General features: G+C 39.2%; 1 pseudogene; it reads right to left on the bottom strand.

Annotated features, from left to right (window-relative positions):
• Window positions 1-10,738: 10,738 nt before the first annotated feature.
• Window positions 10,739-11,984, bottom strand: LOC112826900 (glyceraldehyde-3-phosphate dehydrogenase-like; annotated as a pseudogene).
• Between the last annotated feature and the right edge of the window lie 8,766 nt (window positions 11,985-20,750).

The raw sequence follows: 20,750 nt of genomic DNA, 5'->3' as shown, positions 1-20,750 counted from the left end.
GGAAATCGGGGAGACGAAACATGAGAGACTATAGACTCTGAAAAACAAACTGAGGGTTCTTCTAGAGGGGAGGGGGGTAGGGGGATGGGTTAGCCTGGTGATGGGTATTAAAGAGGGCACGTTCTGCATGGAGCACTGGGTATTATACACAAACAATGAATCATGGAACACTACATCAAAAACTAATGATGTATGGTGATTAACATAACATAATAATAATAAAAAAAAAGTGGTCCAGTTTCATTCTTCTGCATGTCGCTGTCCAGTTTTCCCAACATCACTTGTTGAAGAGACTATCTTTTTTCCATTGGATATTCTTTCCTGCTTTTCGAAGATTAGTTGACCAAAGACCATACAGTTTTAAGAGGTTTTGGTCCAGTAGAATTGAACAGAAGGGAATGATGGGAGAAATCCTGTTCCTGGAGGAAAAACTGGTTCAGGAAAGATGGCTGGGAATTGGCTTACCTGGAGGACCATCGTGCAATAGTAACTTTTCTGCTCTTCGTGTGGTAAGATATCTCTCCTCCTCTAGGTTGGGCATGGTTGACATTCCAGGTTTCCATTGGTATGCTCAAACAATATTGTTTGAGAGTGGAGAGTGGGAGTCAAAGTTGGAGAATACCAGTGTGTATAAATTAGTACGGAAGGCTTATGGTCATTTTGTAGTCTCTTTTGGGGTTCTGAGTTAAGAAGTATTAGATGGGCCTCTTTTCATGCAATGAGTTGAAAAGGAAAAATCTAGGGCTCTCAAGTAAACAGGCCTAGGTCCCCACTGACCATCTCTGTCACCTATAAGCTATGGAACATGGGTAGCTGCTGGACTTTTGCTTGCCCGCTAAAATATGGGGAAAACTAGGGGAGGCTGTGCATGTGTCGGTCCAACCATATATGGGAAATCTATGTCCCTCCCTTGCAATTTTGTTGTAAATCTAAAACTGCTCCAAAAAGTCCTTTAAAAATGGGGAAAATAACTACTTTGCAGTATTATTATTAAGATTCAGTGAGCTGAAGATAAAGAACACATATTAGGTATCTCATAGGTTAAAACCATTAATTTTGATTATTATTTCAACTGTAAGCTGCTCTTTTCTTCTCCAGGGCAGGTCCAGGTCTGGAGGTGAGTAAGCCCTCTCCTCTGAGGGTCTCCTCGTCCTCAGATCAGTAGCGGACTTCACACCTGGTTATAATCTCTTAAAGCTAATCTTTGCATTTCCAGTCCACATTGGTGATAATACTAATACCCACAACTGTTCTTTATTGGTCACCTGCTATCTGCCAAGGCCCTGTGTGTAAGCAGTCTGCATAAATTAATACAACCAAAAACCCTATGTCATGGGTAAAGTTCTTAAAATATTTTACAATTATTTATGCTTGTTTATCATAGACTACAAAACTGAAAAATTAAGTGACTTGTTCTAAATCATCTCATAATCAAAACGTATATCCAACATTCTTTTACATGTCCAGCTACGTGCTGGATGTTGTAGAAAGGAAATCGATGAGACATCATTCCTATCATATAATTTACTACTTGAAGAAGCAAATCAATATCTTATATCACTGAGGACAGGCCCATACTTAAGGGCTACAATAGCTCAAGTCACTTTTGCAGAGATAAGAAAGGAAAGGAAAGGAAAGGAAAAGGCATATGTAAATTCTCCATTAACAGGAATCTAATTGTAACAGTCAAATAACAAGACTTCTTTCCTCCCCTTCCCCCTCCCTCATTTTTCTAGTCTCTATTTTTAGAACAAAGAAGCAAATGACAACCAAACTTGCTATCAGGGATGTAGATGATTTTGTTGATGTTGATTAGAATTCCAGAGATGTGCTGGTAGGTGGTTGTCTCAGGGGGATAGTGACTGACAAGAAAGTTGCCAACAGACACAGGCAAAGAATACAAATTCTTTTCCTTAAATGGATACAAACGAGAATTTAGCTGCAGGAGGACTGCTGCACAGAGCAGGGGACCCACCATGAGCTCACAGTTGGAGATGCAGCTTTCCTAGCCCCCACACTTCCCCTATGGGGCCACACAACCGTTGACCCCACCTCAAGGGGCTGGTGATTAGGAGGGTAGGCCTGTGATGGGTGGTGTCTTTATGCCTCTGTGGCATTTCTTGACAATTGTGAGAGAGGAAAGTGGCAATGCTGTCCAGAGCAGATTGTTATTCAACAGTATCAATAGCAAATGAGTATTCATTTTGCCCTAGGGATACTGACAGCCCCTTCTCGTCAATTTAGAAGCTAGTATAAGCCTGCACCGGGGCTGCGTGAGGGATGCAGTCTATCTTGAAGTGGTCAATCCAGGAGTCTCTGAGATCTGACCATCCCAAGTAAGATCACATTTTGATTCTGCTTAAAGTGCAGTCCTCACTGTTAGGCTCAGCAGTATCCAGGGACTGAAAGATACAGTTGTACAAGTTATGCACTGTACAACTCTAGAGAACCTGCCGGTTTGTGATGGTCCTGGATTCGTTCAAGATTCCTATCCTTCTGCCTCCCCAGTGATCACTGTTCAATGATCACTGATGTTCAGGATAATAAATAACTGAGAGCACTGCAAGATCTCAATAATCAAAAAAGAGTAAGATCTATTTTCTATTTTATTTGGGTAAAAAATAAGATAAATACAATAAATATCATGTTCTAAAATTTCAAAACAAGATATAAAAGAAAAAAAGTATCTCTACTTAAAAAAATTGATTCCACAAATTCCATTTACTTAGGATTTTGCAATATACAACTTATGTATCCAGTTGTAATCACAGCAAAGAAAAATAGACTCCCTTACCTACTACCTTGCTTTATCACCCTTTCCACAATCTAATATGTGAATCAAAAACCTATTAGTAGAAAGTGAGTAGTGGTTTGGGAGGTTAATTTATAGTTCAAACCTGTTCCCGGTTAATTCCGGAAGATATGAATAAAGATGGTACAGAATACGCAGAGAATTAATACATTTTAAGGAGAAATGTAGATTGGATTGAATTAAGAAAGATTCAGCTAGGCCTGTCTCCAGTTGCGATAGAGTATAAACCCTCTCACCAGATTGCCATTAGATTAGCTGAAGCAGCAATGTCTTTGATTCCAAAATATAAGTGGTAATTATCTCATACCCATTTATCTGAAAGCCTGCAGTGAAAACAGAGTTAAAGCCTTTTGCAGTTCATGAAAAGACTAGTGTTGAATTGGAATTACATTGTTTACTACAGCACTTTCCTATGAGCAGCAAAATTTCCACGTGGGATGACAATTCCTTCTGATTTCTCAAGTTCAAATAACACAAACTATTTCATATCAATATCTCTCACCAACTCTTGCCCCACAGAGAGCACTCCAGCTAAACCAACTCCTCATCCAGACAGGGAAAAGAGTCAAGAACTGAACACCTTGAGTGGGAGGAAATGACAGTTGAACCGATTAGCCAATTCACAACCTCCTGCTAGTTTGAAGATGGGTTTTGTTCTAGCTTCTTTATGCTCAGAAATTTTTTATAAATGGTAATCATTATTCTATAATTACATTAAATGCCAGCTTGTGTGATCTCTCCTGAACCTTGTAAAACTGCAAAGCAATTCACTAGGCCATGATGAACTTTCTAAATTAGATACAATATCCTGATTTAATGTGGATGCGGCTAAAACCCAGTGGGGGCAGCTGATTACTTATGGTTATAAATATTAACAAATGAGGAAGGAAGTTTTTAGTAATTTTCCCTCTCTCTCTCTCTCTCTCTCTCTCTCACACACACACACACACACACACACACACCCCTTTCATGAGCTAAATTGCTGTTCAAGTATAATTTTCAAAATGATAAAATTATAACTCTTACAGAAATTGAAGAGAAGTCAAAGGTTTTATTTATCTCTTTATTTAAAGGAGAATCAATAAGGTGTTTTTAGAGAATTTGAAGATTAGGCAATGAGAATGTGAACATGAATTTGTTAACAGATGCAGAGCAGGTTAATATCCTATAAGGAGGTAATGTTTGAGGTAGCCTTTTCTATAGGTCAGAAATCCTTTGTCTACTTACCAGATAAAATACATTTATATTGCTATGGATAAGAATTGTATACATTACTCTCAATTTTCTACAACTTCATTCTACCCCTACAGATTTCCAAAATTCTTGGCAGAAACCAACGAAAGGTGGAACTTCTACAGAATCCAATAACCCCCTGAAGGTCAGATAGACAATGCCCAGCACACCCAGGGTGAAGGACATCCAGCTATCTCTTTTGCCATTTGAAAATTTGGTCTTTTTTTTTTTTTTTTTCTGAGAGTCAGCTAAAGTGCCCTGGTCATACTGCTCTTTCAGAGGGAGAGAAAAGGTATCTGGAGAGAAATCAGGTAGATCATTCAAACCCACACAAAAAGGCTAAATAAAGCTAAGGCCAAAATTTCAGAAATTTAAAGCTAGAAGGGATTTTAGAGATCACCTAAAACGTTCATTTTATGGAAAATAAGTCTGAGACTGCCTTCTTAGCAGTTGAAAGAAGATCTTAAACCACCTTGATCAGGTGCTTAAGCTTTGTTGAGGGTGCCTCAGGAAACTCTTTTCTTCTTTGGTGTAAAGAATCTCCTTTCTCCTCCCTCATTCACACCCTGAACCACCCCAGAGAGGTTTCTTTTTTTATTCAGGAATCATAAGAAGAGGGGTAGAAAAAAACATATATCCATGTTAATACTGCTTTCAGTCATTTATACATGTTCTAAATTTTTTAGCTGTTATATTTTTTAATTGAAATGTAATTAACATACAGGGTTACATTAGTTTCAGGTGTACAATATAATAATTCAACAATTCTATACATTGCTCAGTTCTCATCAAAATAATTTTTTTAAATGGAAGGATAGGACATTTAAAATGGGACTTAAAGTAAATGTTATTTCAAATAACTGATATGGAAAAATAACTTTATAGGTGGGAAATAGCCTACTTCTTTGACCAAAGGGTTGATAACCTCTGAACCTCACAGAACTAGAGGGTGATGGAGACCCCATTCCCCACTCTGGGTCCTCGCTCTTTGGAATATCTCTGCTCAGTTGACAATCTAATATTCTTCTGTATCCTAAACAGAGCCTCTAACTTCCCCCACACTGTTATGCTCAGAAAGAACAAAGTACCCTCCAAAAAATAAAACATCCCATTTGTATGTCTGCTTTTTTTTTTATTTCAAAGAATATACTTGTACAATTCATCTTTTCCTAGGGCTTTTTATGCATAGCTCATTCAGACCAGGGGCAGAGTCTATATGATCAGACTCCTGCACATTTAACATTGATCAAACAGAGGATAGTGTTGATCTGTGTCATTAGATATATGCTATCTAATTGGTAGATTAAAGATACTTATTGGTTAAAATTACATTGATGCCAGTAGGAATAAATGATTTCTCAAAATTTATAGCTCATAAAGATTCTGATTACTGTAATTATTTCCTTCAAAATGTAAAGTATATGAATTTTTCACATTATGAAAGGAAAGAAACAGAAAGGAAACAGGAAAAAATGAATCTTATTTGTCATCTTATCTTCGTCTTCAAGTCTTAGGCTAAATTGCTATTATTTCATTTTGTTAAATTCAGCGCATCTCTGTCAACAGTTTTGAGATGTGGATGGAATGAACAAAGCTGCATTGTCACCTTCAAACTCAATTTAGAAATTTCATAAAGAGAAATATTTGTGTAAAGGTAGAGTTCTGAAGGACCTAATACCTGTCATTTTGTTTCTTGGGCATTTTGAATATTTTATTCCGAACACTTCCCATTTTGTCTGCACCCTCCACCCCACCCCCTCCATAGTTACTGTTACAAAAAACAAAGAACTTGAGCCTCCTAGCTCCAAGCTCATCTTTGAACACAACATAGTTGTACCCCAAAATTTAGTGAGGCATGCAAAAAATGGAATCATTCCTAATGAAGACGACATTCTGCCCCACTAGGAATAGATAAGCTATTTATTGCCCCAGAAGAAAGAATGTTGTTACAAATTTAGTTAATAAATGTTAATAGATGTCCTTCAGCTGCTAAGGGGAATTCATCTAAGAAGGAAGGACAGTGAAATAATGTTTTTTTGTCTGCAAAGAAATGAGCCTGACTCAAAGATGACAAAGATACAAAGTGGAATGCAAAATGTGTGTTTACGTTGTTTCAGTGATAGAAATATCATATATCAGATTCAGAAGAGGGGAAAGCTTAGCATATTGGGAAACCAACACCACTATTTCCTTCTCCATCACATGAGAGATAATAAGGAACACTGATCATAAGACATCAGACTGACAATCATGTATAAAGTGCTCTTGACTACTTAGCAGATGCAAAGTGATGAAATTTTACAACACAAGATGGAAAGATCTCCATCAAGACATAGAGTGAGGTCGCTGGAGCAACCATTTCTTGTTGCTTTTACTTCTGTAGGTAAAATCCTGTTTACCTGCAAGGTCCCTGGACAAACTAATTACTTAATTACCTTCTCGGTAGTCCAGCCTCAAGAGTAGTCACTTGGGTCTCAAACCCACAATCAACAGAGGCTCTCTGGCTTTCAGAGCTGCCTTCTCCTGAGTGTGTCCTTTGCCCACATATGACGCATCAAAACATATTGCCTGGCATATAGAACTTAAATGAAAAGATTGTTAAATGATTACATTTTGGTGCCAAAATTATTAATTCGTATTTTAATTTTAGTTTTGCCTTTTTTTTTTTTTTTTTTTTTTTTTTGGCCTCATCTTGAGGATATCCTGTTTGTTTAGGCTCTTTCTGATGCAGAGAACAGAAATAAGCTCAGGGTAGTGAGTTAATGAGATGCATGGGGACGGATAAAAAACTGAGATGCTTGTCTCAAAAGCATACAACTAAGGGTCACAGAGAATTGGGACACCATTTATTACATGTAGCATATGACATCAGCTCTGATAATTTGACAATGGCTAGAGGGAAAGAACAGAAACTATTTCTGGGCCAAGTTTATGTTTCAGTTCCTGCATCTACTTTCTCTTTCAGTTGCTTCTTTTTGCTACTTTGGTATCAACTTCTCCCCTCTCCTTTTTCGGCTTAGCATGCTCTCTACTACTCAGGTCACTGCTTGCTCATGACTTCTGCTCACTGCCTTCATGCTCTAGCTCTCCGTGCCTGGATCACTCTGTACTTTACTTGCTATAAGCTTTCCTTCAAACTCCCTCAAAGAGAACCTGCCCAGGGCTGCTAGTCCTTGTGCATATGGCAGGCCCTTATTGGGCAGAGCTCTTGTGCTCAGCACCTGAGGTCCCTGGCCAGCTCACAGGTGGCAGGCACCTATCTCTGGTCCAGTCTGCTGTGGCCAGAGTGACAGGGACACACAATAAAAACATGATGACCTACATGAAAGGAAACCTGCCAAAGAGAGGATGGAGTGGGTCCTGTGTATGGACATCTCAGAAGAGGACAGTGAGATCTGCAGCTATAGAAAGTCATAGTCTCAAAATCTATGACTTTAAATTTTGAAGAAGACAGAGAGGAAGCCAAGCCAATTTGGCGTGATATTTCGGAATCTGACTCTTCACCTAAATATGAATTAGACACTGAAGGAGGAAAGAGCCTGAGGACTATTGACTCCCTGCAGAAAAGAAGTGGGAAAAAAAGCAAATAGAGTTTTTATTACTTTTCTCATGTGCTGCAGGATAAAATCAGTATTCAAGTATTTGATTCAACCAGCAATTAATCTGATTGCAAACAATTGGCAGTATCCCTTTAAGAAGACATGCTATAGCCACAGAGTAGGGCTATAACTCTTGAAAATGCACCACTAAGGCCAAGGCATGAATTCTTGTCAGATACATGCTTCTGAGCATTCATTTATACCTACATTCACATATACTGAGGTTATCAGACAGTTTCAATAAAAATTAATGTATTAATGAAAATTGATCGAAACTGCATATATGTTATGGGACATTTATTAATCAGTATAATCAAATCTCACCTTATATGGCATATTGAATTGTGCAGCTTTTTATCATTTCAAAATTTCCCCCAACCTCACCTTTACTTCTAAACAATGAAAATGTATATATCCTCTTAAAAACTAAAGGTCACATCTTATAGAATCCACACTCAACCTATCGTATTCATTGATCCATAGATTACCCATGGCACTTAAATTTTTTTCCTACACAGGCCTTTAGCATTGAAGTTGAAACAAAATGCTGACCTGGTTCCTAAAAGTTTGTAATAGTAGTTGTTTTGCTGAAAAAAAAAATTTCTACCTAACAAGAGATATTGTTCCCTCATGGAAAGTAAAACATCATGTCTGAGACACTCATTTCCTTATTTTAAAAAAATGGAAAAAATTCTTCATTCCTGTTGACAGCTTTCAGAATTGCATTATTTAATCAAAGTAGAGTGATTTCTGAGAGAACACAATATACTGACTTTCCAAAAGGAAATCGTCACTGTGGATATGTAGGCTCTTGTGTCACTGCTATTAGAAGTAATTATATTGAACACCAGAGCTCTAAAAAATTGTTTTAAAATATAACTATGTCCCCAAAACCTTATTATCACTTTCCCCAGGAATTTAGAAGCAACTTACATTGTTAAATTTGTAACAAAAAGTTCTTTAAAAATTTATTTTCCTACTGGGAAGATGAAAGTTGGACAAATGCTGTTTAAGTCATGAGCATTATTAAATCATTAAAGAGGTTCAGCATTGTTGAGTGCTTCTGCACTGTTGGGCTTGTAGACAATGAATGCTACTTGGAAATTAGACCTGTAGTTGCCGAGTGTTGAATGGTGGTCCCTCAAAAAGCTGTGTCCACCTTCTAACCTCCTGAACCTGTAAAAGTGACCTTATTTGGAAAGAGTGTTTGCAGATTTAATTAAGGACTAGAGATGAGCAAATCACCTTGATTATCCACATGGGCTCTAAACCCAATGACAGGTGTCCTTGTAAGAGGCACACACAGGAGAGACACAGAGAAGAGGAAGAAGCCATGGGAAGATGGAGGTGGCCATTGGATGGATGCAGCCACAAGCCAGGAAATGCTGACGGTCCCCGGAAGGTGGAAGAGGCAAGGAAGGAGTCACCTCTAGAGCCTCTGGGGAGAGCATGGCCCTGCTGCTACCTCAGTTTCAGACTTTTAGCCTCCAGAACTGTGAGAAGATGCATTTCTGTTGTTTTAAGGCGCGCCATTGAAAAAAACAGGATATTGAGAGCTTGTAAGCAGAATGCTGAGAAGAACATGACAGCTTCTTCAAAAGTAAACTCTCACTGTGGACTCCGAAAAACAAACTGAGGGTTCTAGGGGGGAGGGGGCGGGGGATGGGTCAGCCCGGTGATGGGTATTAAGGAGGGCACGTACTGCATGGAGCACTGGGTGTTATACGCAAACAATGAATCATGGAACACTACGTCAAAAAAATAAAATAAATTCACACACACACACACAAAATTAAACTTAAAAAAAAAACAAAACTCTCCAAGGCCTCAGTGTGTGTTGCACTCTCGCCTCAAACTATCCCCCCCAACTTCTTTGTTTGACTATCTGCTACCTTCTCTTCAGAATTCGACTCAGATGTCACTTCCTCTGGAAAACCCCACAGGCCAGCCTGGCTTGGACATCCTGCTGTGTGCTTCTGTAACAAAAACTGCTTACCACACTGTATTGTAGTTACATTGTAATTTACTCACCTAGCCATACCACTAGACTAATATACTCCTGCAGGCCTACAATATTAGCTTTGTATTTCTGGCATCTACCACTGTCGCTGGGACAGAATAACCATTCAACAAATGTTCCTTGAATTACAAGATGAATGAATTTGGAAGTCTACTCTGCTGAAAGCTCTGGATTTATTGTTCGTGGTAGTATGGTTTCAGAAAGCAGAATTATGACTGAAGTGTAAATAATGATATGCCAACATAAGTAGGGACATCCTACAGATGGGATATACTGACCTACCTTTAAATCAGCTCTATGAGGTAGCGTGTACCCATCATTGGAAATGCCCAAACAGGGACCTGACATCGGGAATAGTGTTGATGTGATTCCCTGCATTGTTTGGTTGATGGAATCAAGTATGCTCTAGGGACAGTTTCTGCTCTAAGATTTTGTCACTTTTGGGATCCCAGAATTCCTATAAAAGAACTAGTGCTATTTAGTTTTGGTGATCCAATTCCATTGAATATATTGAGGTTTCCACCACTCTCAACTGTTGACAGTGTGTTTTCTACTACTAGAATTACTTAGATGAATAAGACCCAGTCCATCCTCTCAAGAAGCTTATAATAACATAAACATAAAGGTAAAAATGTTGCTTCTATAACAGACATAAAATGCTATGGGTATTCACAGGAGGAAAAGATCACAGCTAATAGAAGAGTATCGAAGAAAAAAGGATGAAGCAGGTGGCTTTGTGAAGGACCTGAACAACAGCTAGGATTTTTAAAGACTTTAGGGGTAAGGTCTTCTTAATGGTGGTTTTGTGTTTCCTAATTCTTTTTTTTTTAAGATTTTATTTATTTATTTGACAGAGAGAGAGACAGCAACAGAGGGAACATAAGCAGTGGGAGTGGGAGAGGGAGAAGCAGGCTTCCCGTGGAGCGGGGAGCCCGATGTGGGGCTCGATCCCAGGACCCTGGGATCATGACCTGAGCCGAAGGCAGACGCTTAATGACTGAGCCACCCAGGCACCCCTCGTGTTTCCTAATTCTTTATTAAGATCCAGCTTGTATTTTTTTTTTTTGGCTGGGTATAGTATACTTTATTGATGGTACATGACAAGGTAGGGCTCCCCAAACCCCTCCCCTTCTTCAGGGGGTCTGGGATGGAAACGGTGGAGGTCGGGAGATTCTCAGTGTTTTGCGGGATAAGTTGGGGCAGGGACTCCCCAGCAGCTGAGGGCCTCTCTCTCCCTCTTGTCTCGCTGGGGCTGGTGGTCCAGGGGGCTCTTACTCCTTGGAGGCCATGTGGACCATAAGGTCCACCACCCGGTTGCTGTAGCCGAATTCATTGTCATACCAGGAAATGAGCTTGACAAAGTGGTCGTTGAGAGCAATGCCAGCCCTGGCATCGAAGGTGGAGGAGTGGGTGTCACTGTTGAAGTTGCGGGAGACGACCTGGTCCTCAGTGTACCCCAGGATGCCCTTGAGGGGGCCCTCTGATGCCTGCTTCACCACCTTCTTGATGTCGTCATATTTGGCAGCTTTCTCCAGGCGGCAGGTCAGATCCACGACGGACATGTTGGGGGTGGGGACACGGAAGGCCATGCCAGTGAGCTTCCTGTTCAGCTCAGGGATGACCTTGCCCACAGCCTTGGCAGCACCAGTGGAAGCAGGGATGATGTTCTGGGCAGCCCCTCAGCCGTCGCACCACAGCTTCCCAGAGGGACCGTCCACGGTCTTCTGGGTGGCAGTGATGGCATGGATGGTGGTCATGAGTCCCTCCACGATGCCGAAGTTGTCATGGATGACCTTGGCCAAAGGAGCCAAGCAGTTGGTGGTGCAGGAGGCATTGCTGACAATCTTGAGGGAGTTGTCATACTTCTCGTGGTTCACACCCATCACGAACATGGGGGCGTCGGCAGAGGGAGCAGAGATGATGACCCTCTTGGCCCCGCCCTTCAAGTGGGCCCCAGCCTTCTCCATGGTGGTGAAGACCCCAGTGGACTCCACAACATACTCAGCACCAGCATCACCCCATTTGATGTTGGCGGGATCTCGCTCCTGGAAGATGGAGATGGACTTTCCGTTGATGACAAGCTTCCCGTTCTCAGCCTTGACTGTACCGTGGAATTTGCCATGGGTGGAATCATACTGGAACACATAGACCATGTAGTTGAGGTCAATGAAGGGATCATCGATGGCAACAATATCCACTTGGCCAGAGTTAAAAGCAGCCCCGGTGACCAGGCGCCCAATACGGCCAAATCTGTTCACTCCGACCTTCACCATCGTGTCTCAGGGACGCGGCTGGCAGTGCACCAGAATTCGCGGCTGTCTGTCGAACGGGGAGGAGCAGAGAACCTCCAGCTTGTATTTTATAAACTTTTTATTTAGAGAGAGTAAGTCCTACATACTCTTCATATTTAGTCATTTTAATATATTAACATTTAGCTGTGAATAGGCAATCATTCATCGGCTAAGAAGTGGGACATGGGACAAGAACATCCAGCCAGAAAGAAATCTTTCCCTATGGTCCACGTAGTCTGTCACTAACTCTTGAAATTCCAGAATTAAAGATTCTTTCCTTTGACTGTCAGTACAGTGTGTCCCCTACTTTCCATTCCTAATAGTTACACTTTTTATTTGTGCTATCTCTGATATTTTCTTCATTAGTCTTACCAGTAATTGTCTATTATTTTAATCTTTCCAGAGAAATGTTTTTACTTCGTTGGTCTTCTCTCTTAGTTTTTATCAGTTTCTGCACTTATTTTTAAAATACATTTTATTCTATTTTCTTCGGTTTCACTCTTTTTTGAAGAGAACTAGATAACTTAGCCCGTTTACTTTCTGTTTTCTCTTTTATGATGTAAGCATTGTCTGTGGGAGAGTGTCCACAAAGAAGAGGTTGGAGGATGTGTAAGATGTCTGTCTATCCCACAAAGTTCTTCAAGGGCTAGCCCAGCCATTTGCAAAGAGGTTTATCTGCTAGAATGCGCTAGTGTGAATTTTCTGATCCTTTATTTGCATCTGCAGGGTTTAGTATCACACTCGTATTTTCTTTAGGAAATATCCCCATTTAATTAGTTGTCCAGAGGGAATTTTGTAGTCCTAATTACTACCTCATATTCTGATAGCAAGTTTTGGTGACCCAAAAGGCATGACATTAAAATGTTTTCTCCAGAAGGCATAACATTTTTTATCAAAAGTAAAACTTTCCAAATGACATAAACATATTATTAAGTACTGGTATTGCTTTATTTATTTTTATTTTGTTTTTTTCTTCAAGTTTTTATTTAAATTCCAGTTAGTTAAGATACAGTGTAATATTAGTTTCAGGAGTAGAATTAATGAATCATCACTTACAACACCCAGCGCTCAGCACAAGTGCCCTCCTTGGTATCCATCACCCATTTAACACCTCCCACCTCCCCTCCAGCAACCCTCAGTTTGTTCTCTCTAGTTAAGAGTCTGTTTGCTGGTTTGCCTCTCTTTTTTTTCTCCCTATGTTCATCTGTTTTGCTTCTTAAATTCCACATATGAGTAAAAGCATATGGCATTTGTCTTTCTCTGATTTATTTTGCTTAGCATAATACTCTATAGCTCCATCTGTATTGTTGCAAATGACAAAATTTTGTTCTTTTTGATGGCTGAGTAATATTCCATTATATATAATCACACCTTCTTCATCCATTCATCAGAAGTAGTGGTATTGATTTAAATAAAAATTAAGGAGTGGTAGAAAGAAACATAACTGACTACACATACTCATTCTAAAATCCATTCTCGTTTACTGTTATACAGTACTGCTTGATCTAGATTTTGTGTTTTTATAGAATTGAGGAAATGGAGATGAATTGTAATAAATATAGTGACTCATGTCACTCATCTGTCTATGGATTAATGCTTTTATTCAGCCAAGAATAAGTTACCGAGCTAGGTTCTAAGGAGATAGCAAAAATTTGTAAGAACCAATCTGTTTTGGGATATTTAAAGTCCAGTATAGTAATTAAAACATTATCTGAAATAAATATAACAGATAAAAAGTGACAAATATCAAATGGGGATATGTGTAAGCGTTCTGTAAATTCACTGCTGAGAGTTGCCCTGTCATTTTGGTTCTTTTTTTTAAATTTTATTGTTATGTTAATCACCATACATTACCTCATTAGTTTTGGATGTAGTGTTCCATGATTCATTGTTTGCATATAAGACCCAGTGCTCCACGCAGAACGTGCCCTCCATAATACCCATCACCAGGCTAACCCATCCCCCAGCCCCTCCCCTCTAGAACCCTCAGTTTGTTTTTCAGAGTCCATCGTCTCTCATGGTTCGTCTCCCCCTTCCGATTTCCCCCTGTACCTCTGTCATTTGGGTTCTTATTATAATTTTTATTCAGTGTCTAAAGTCTTTGCGGTCCTGGGAACATAATACTTGGTTCAGCTCTCTTGAATCTCTTCTCTTTTTCTAACATTGCGGGGGTAAAAAGCCTCCTTTTTTATTTCAGAAACAACAGCACAAAGTTGGAACAGCTTAAGCTATCACTTATGGTAGCTTTTGAAATGAATAAGCCATGAATACTTCTCTGGAATTATCATAACCATTAGGAGCTATAAACAAACAAAAAAACCAAATCAATAGTTAACGTCACAGTGAAATAATGTCTTGTTTCTTCTTTCTGGAGGAGACTGCACAAAACACTTCATTCTCTTTAATCTGCTCTAACCCCATCATACACCATTGTTTATGATACTAACAGTAACGGCAATGCAATATAGCATGCTCAGTGACTCATCAGCACTCGCCTTCCAGAGGCACTCAGCTTGCACGTACGCGTTGAGTAATGGCTCATAGAGACATTTCTTAATATCTGTAATCAGTTTTAGTCCGATGTGGTTCTCAAAATGCATTCTTCTTTTCCAATAAATGATAAATTATAAGGCTATTGCCTGGCAAAGAGAGAGTCATTTTTCCCCGGCCAAAGATTTATTTCCCAACCAAGTTGTTTCTGAATCCTTGAATGTCACTTTCAGCGGTTTCCAATTCTCTAAACAAGTATCTGCCAATCACCCCGACATGTGAGAGGCAACGCTTGAGTGTGTAGTTATTTAATGGGAAATGTTGCCATCAGAATTGAAGAGACAGTCTGTCAAAATCCGAGAGGGTGGCTCCGGAAGGAATTGGGGAGGAGTTGAAAGGGGAAAACAAGTGAAAGAGAAGGAAAAAAGTCACATCGACACAGTGAAGTAGAAAATTTCACAACTAATAAAACCTCATTAAGTTGGGCTAAATAATGAAAAATTATAGTTTTTCAAATGAGGCTAAAGTCTTTGAAATATCCTTGGAAAAAGATTCCCTAAGTACAGAAATATTGTAAACAAGATCGCAGAGATGCTAGTTAACCTACACTAACAATTCTTTACATCAAGTGTCTGCAGAAACAAAGAGATTGCCTATTTTCTTGTACACAAGTGCAGCTTTCCCCAGTCTCACTCCACAATCCTCCATTAACCACCGATGTTCGTCACTGCACCATTTACCAGAATCGAGTTTCTAAATCTTGCATCATTCAGGCTTCTTTCTACCAAATTGTTTTAAATGAGTGAAGCTATCTATTAACTAGTTTAGGGCCAATATGTGTTTTTATAGAATTGAGGAAATGGAGATGAATTGTAATAAATGTAGTGACTCATGTCACTCATTATATATACAAAATAATACTCATTTTGTAGTTCTACATGATTCCTTTGCTTGGTACCTTGCTGATGAAGAGTAATATTAGGTAGAAGAAGGACTTCAGGATCTTCACAGGGACTGTTGGGCGTTCTTTGATTACAGGGAGGTGCCTGGACTTCAGGGTCAGCGCAATCACCTGCTTTGCTTAAGGTTCCATGAACCGGATGCCCTCACAGACATGGTGGGGGGACTGCTTTCTCCTGAAAATTTCCCCTCACTTGACTTTCAGTTTTATTGTCTTTGCATTTTTCTTCTTGTTTGATGACTATTTCATGGTCTCTTTCACTGGTTTCTCTTTCTTTCATTTAATCAGTTTCCACTGGCTCTCTTCTCCACTTGTACCTTTCCTCTTGGGTGATAGCATCATTCCCCATGTTGCAATGAAGCCAAGTTAATTTCTTGATGGGCTGGTAATTCTGAAGTTTATACTTCTGATTTAACCTGGTTTCTGGACCTCAGACTGTATTTTCAACCAGACATCTCCACCTGATGTGTTCTGCAGGCACCTAAAACTTGGTATGTTTAAACTGAGCACATCAACTCTCTCTGCTTCCAAACTTATTCCTCCTTTATTCCTTAACTTGGGTGACACTAATCAGACTCATTGCTTAAGCAAGGCACTCCTCCTATATTATATCCATTGACCACTGAATCAGACCAATTTAGCAGACAACTCACCTCCCAATTTCCTCTCCACTCATCGTTCTTTCTACCGGTGTCATAATTTGGACTACGGACTCTTTACAATGCATTTTGATCTCCCAACAAATCATTTTGGTCTCACTCTACTGCATACCTTGTGTTATAAGCATAGCAGAGAACTCACCGTTACTTAAATATATTATGTCCTTCCGAGAAGCTTGAACTCTTTTTTTTCATGATTTGCACTCTGTCTGGAATTCCCTTTTGATGTACCCCTTGTGAAAATCATGTCACGATTAGGACATATGTATGTTTTGATTCAAATATTTCATTTTCAATACATATTGAATTGCCTGACAGCCACAACTGTATTTTACTTAATTTTTAATCTGCAGATCCCAGCAAATGCCTGGCACACAGTAGGTAGTCAATTCATTTTTGACACATGCAAGAAATTTGCATAATACTTTTGCAGTTGAATTATAATCATCCTGCAGGAATTTTTCCCATGTGACCCGCTGCTTGACAGCCAGCTATTCAACTAACTTGACAGATCTCAGATCTTCTATTAAATGCAGAATCTGGGACGGAACCACCCATCCAGGGCGTATCAACAAAACACTGGATCGTGTTATGTTTCTAGTGAGTGGTCAGTTGAATTGAGTTCTGGTCTCACATAAGGAGAAGAAATTTCACAGTTCTCGTAATTGTCTGTTTTATTGCTTGTATTCACAACTTTTTTGCTTTTATAGGACATGAATCTGGTCCATTTAGAATGGGCATTTCCGGGGCGCCTGGGTGGCTCAGTCGTTAAGCGTCTGCCTTCGGCTCAGAGGTCGTGATCCCAGGGTCCTGGGATCAAGCCCCGCATCAGGCTCCCTGCTCCGCGGGAAGCCTGCTTCTCCCTCTCCCACTCCCCCTGCTTGTGTTCCCTCTCTCGCTGTGTCTCTCTCCGTCAAATAAATAAATAAAATCTTTAAAAAATAAAAAATAAATAAAATCTTTAAAAAAAGAGAGAGGATGGGCATTTCCCTCAGAAAAGATGCAAGAAATATAATTCCAGATGATAAAAACCTTTTTTTTTAGGGTTTTAAGTGTATTTAAGAGCCAGGCACAATCTAGGTACTTGATACATCTTCTGTATTAAATGTTATCCAGTTGTTTTCTTTGATATTAAAGATGTGATCCTCATGTCTGATAAAGATGTTGTGTAAAAAGAGTCTGACTCTAGTTTTGTTGTCTGAGTGCTGATGGCGTTCAGGCTCCACCACCTCCCGTGCCTTCTCCTCACTCTGTATAAGCTGGTAAGGAAGCCCAGGTGCTACCTCCATTGGCACTGGTGGACTATTAAACCATACAAGCCTGGGTTATGGGCATGGGAACTTTCACTTCAGCCCACTCTCTAGCACTGTAAACCCCAAGCCGGTCTCTGTTCCGTGCTCTCTTAAGCAATTTTTGGGCCTGTTTGGAAGCCTGTCCTTCTCTCCCTAGAAAGCCTCAGTATGTGAATAATAAATCTCTTCCTACCCCCTTGGTGCATGGGTGGCATCATCAGTCTTGACACCTTGAACCAAATTTCGGGTGGGAAGTCCATCTGCCTTTGTAAAAAAAAGTATCTGGAACATATAACTGGTACCTGGAATACATAAGGAACACTCACCATTCAATAATAAGAGAAAAGCAACCCAATAAAAATACACAGAAGGTACAATCACTTCATAAAATAAGATAGATTGCACACAATCACACGAAAAGATGCTCAATATTATTAGCCAACAGGAAAATGCAAACAGAACCATAATATGATATCACTACACACCTATTAAATGGCTAAAAAATATTTAAATTACAATAGCAAATGCTAGTGCGGATGCAGAGCATCTGGAACTCTTGTACACTGCTGATGGGAATGCAAAATGCTACAGTCACTCTGAAAGACAGACAATTTCTTATGAAGTTACTCATGAACTTATCATAGAACCCAGCAATTCCAGTCCTAGGTAAAAAAAAAAACAAAAACAAAAAACATATTATGCAGAAAAATCTGTACACATTTGTTTATATTGGCTTTATTCATAATCTCCAAACCAAATGTCCATAACTAGTAAATGGAGATACATATGATGGTCAGAGCAACCTAACTTTGGTAAATACATAGACTAAAATACTCCTCAACAATAAAGGGATGAACTGGTGATACACGCAACAACATGGATGAATTTTAAATGTATTATGGTAAGTGAAAAACACCAGACTTGAATGGCTACCTAATGTATAATTCCAATTTTATGATACCTGGAAAGGTGAAACACTTGGAAAGTGATGGAAATGCTCTATATCTTTACTGTGGTGATGGTTACATGACATTCACATATGCCAAAATTCATAAAATTGTGCACAATGAAGAGTAATGTTTACCATATACAAATTATACCTCATAAACTTGGCATTAAATAAATGGTGATTCTCTGATTGACTTATTTTGTTTAGCATTCAACCCTCTTGCTCTTTCTACATCATTGCAAGTGGTAAGATTTCATTTTTTGATGGCTGAGTAATATTCCATTGTGTGTGTGTGTATAATATTCCATCTTTATCCATTCATCTGTTGGTGGACATCTGGGCTCTTTCCAAAGTTTGGCTACTGTAGACATTGCTGCTATAAACATTGGGGTGCAGGTACCCCTTTGGATCACTATATTTGTATCTTTTGGGTAAATACCTAGTAGTGCAATTGCTGGGTCATAGGGTAGCTCTATTTTTAACTTCTTGTGGAAGCCACATACTGTTTTCCAGAGTGGCTGCACCATCTTGCATTCCCACCAGGAGTGTAGGAGGGTTCCCCTTTTTCCACATCCCCGCCAACACCTGTCGTTTCCTGACTTGTTAATTTTAGCCATTCTGACTGGTGTGAGGTGGTATCTCATTGTGGTTTTGATTTGGATTTCCCTGATGCTGAGTGATGTGGAGCATTTTCTCATGTGTCTGTTGGCCATGTGTATGTCTTCTTTGGAGAAGTGTCTAGAGAAAGACAATTATCATGATTTCACTCGTATGTGAAATTTAAGAAACAAAACAGAGGATCAAAGGGGAAGGGAGGGAAAAAGAAAATAAGATGAAATCAGAGAGGGAGACAAACCATAAGAGACTCTTAACTATAGGAGACAAAGTGAAGGTTGCTGGAGGGGAGAGGGGTGGGGGGATGGGGTAACTGGGTGATGGGCATTAAGGAGGGCACGTGATGTAATGAACACTGGGTGTTATATGCAACTGATGAATCACTAAACTCTACCTCTGAAACTAGTAATACAGTATATGCTGATTCATTAAGTAAAAATAAAAATAAATAAATAAAAATTTAAAAAATAAATGATTATTAGTATCTTCAACACCATATTAGCCAACTTGTATGAAATGCACAGTACCACTATTTCCAAATGTACTGGGATGTTTCTCTTCCTCAAAACTGAAAAATACAGGACCAAATAAAACTCATGGGAGTTTGTGCAGTGAGGACATTAAAAAGCAAAACTATTTTTCTTTCCTTGTTTGCCACCTCTTATTCAACCTTTTTCCTTTTGCTGTTTCAGACTAGTCGGAGTAAAGATTAAATCCTATCTTTTTAGTGCTCACTGGAGATTAAGTAAATTCAGAGGTCGGCATGAAAACATTCTAAATGGTTTGAGTTCAGTTAACATTTTGCCTAATGGTATTTTTACTCATATATCTTATCAATTAAGGGGTAATTTTAGATAAGTGAATATCATTAGAAAGAGAAGTATTAAGTGTGGATATTTAAGCACTTATATTGGCCAGAGCAAGAATAATGTGATTAAGTAATTTGGACAGATTCCTTCTTGATGTAATTCTATGAGGAACAAAGGGGGAGAGCATCAGCTCCCTAGGGGATTGAATGGAATAGATAATCTGTGGTCAAACAAGCAAAGAGAAGCACTTTACTAAAGATAGGCTTTCTGTCTTCATTAGAAAAATTGAAGATGCTCTAAAGAACTCCATTAAGGATAATGGTGTCTCTTTGAAGAACTGTGTGCTTCATAGCTTAGGTACTTGATTAAATGGCTAATTCATCCATTGCTTATCTAATTGATCTTGTTTTCTCCTCCTTCACCCTGCCCTTGAGATATTCAGAAGTAAATGACATGTAACCACTGGCAACTTCTTTCCCCTTACTCATTAAGGAATGTTGAACTGTGTCTACATCTATCACAGGTTCTCTCAATACCTGAAAATGATGAACTGTATTCTGAAAGTGACTACACTTATTTTGGAAGGACAGCTCCAAGCTGCCCTATGGATGGCAATCCTTTCTTAAAATGTAATTGGCAATTAGGGAGGAAAGAAGAATTCCTCTATAAAATTCACTTTCCTTCTTTTTAAATAAAAGGCCCTTTACTATGATGGGCAAAAAGTGACTTGAGCCACATCCATGTCCCCCACAGAGACTGATAGGGAAGCTTTATCTTGAGAGAGGGTGAGGGGGTAACCATGGTCAAGCATGGCAGCTGATTGGTAATTTCAAAGGGGTCTTTAAAATAAATTAGTATCTATTTTCCCCTTCATGAATTGTGATGTAGAAGTGGTTTTCAACCACTCTTCTGTTGCTATGCATATGCTTGATGACATTTATATATGTGACATAGCCATTCATTCATTTAGGACATATCCATCAGCACTATGTACTATATATATATATATATATATATATA

The sequence above is a fragment of the Callorhinus ursinus genome, unplaced genomic scaffold (assembly GCF_003265705.2).
Source record: "Callorhinus ursinus isolate GAN/ISIS: 27379988/994484 unplaced genomic scaffold, GSC_fseal_2.0 scaffold7, whole genome shotgun sequence".
Lineage (NCBI taxonomy): Eukaryota > Metazoa > Chordata > Mammalia > Carnivora > Otariidae > Callorhinus > Callorhinus ursinus.
Note: the sequence above shows the minus strand (reverse complement) of the source record. Positions and strands in the feature narration are given on the sequence as shown.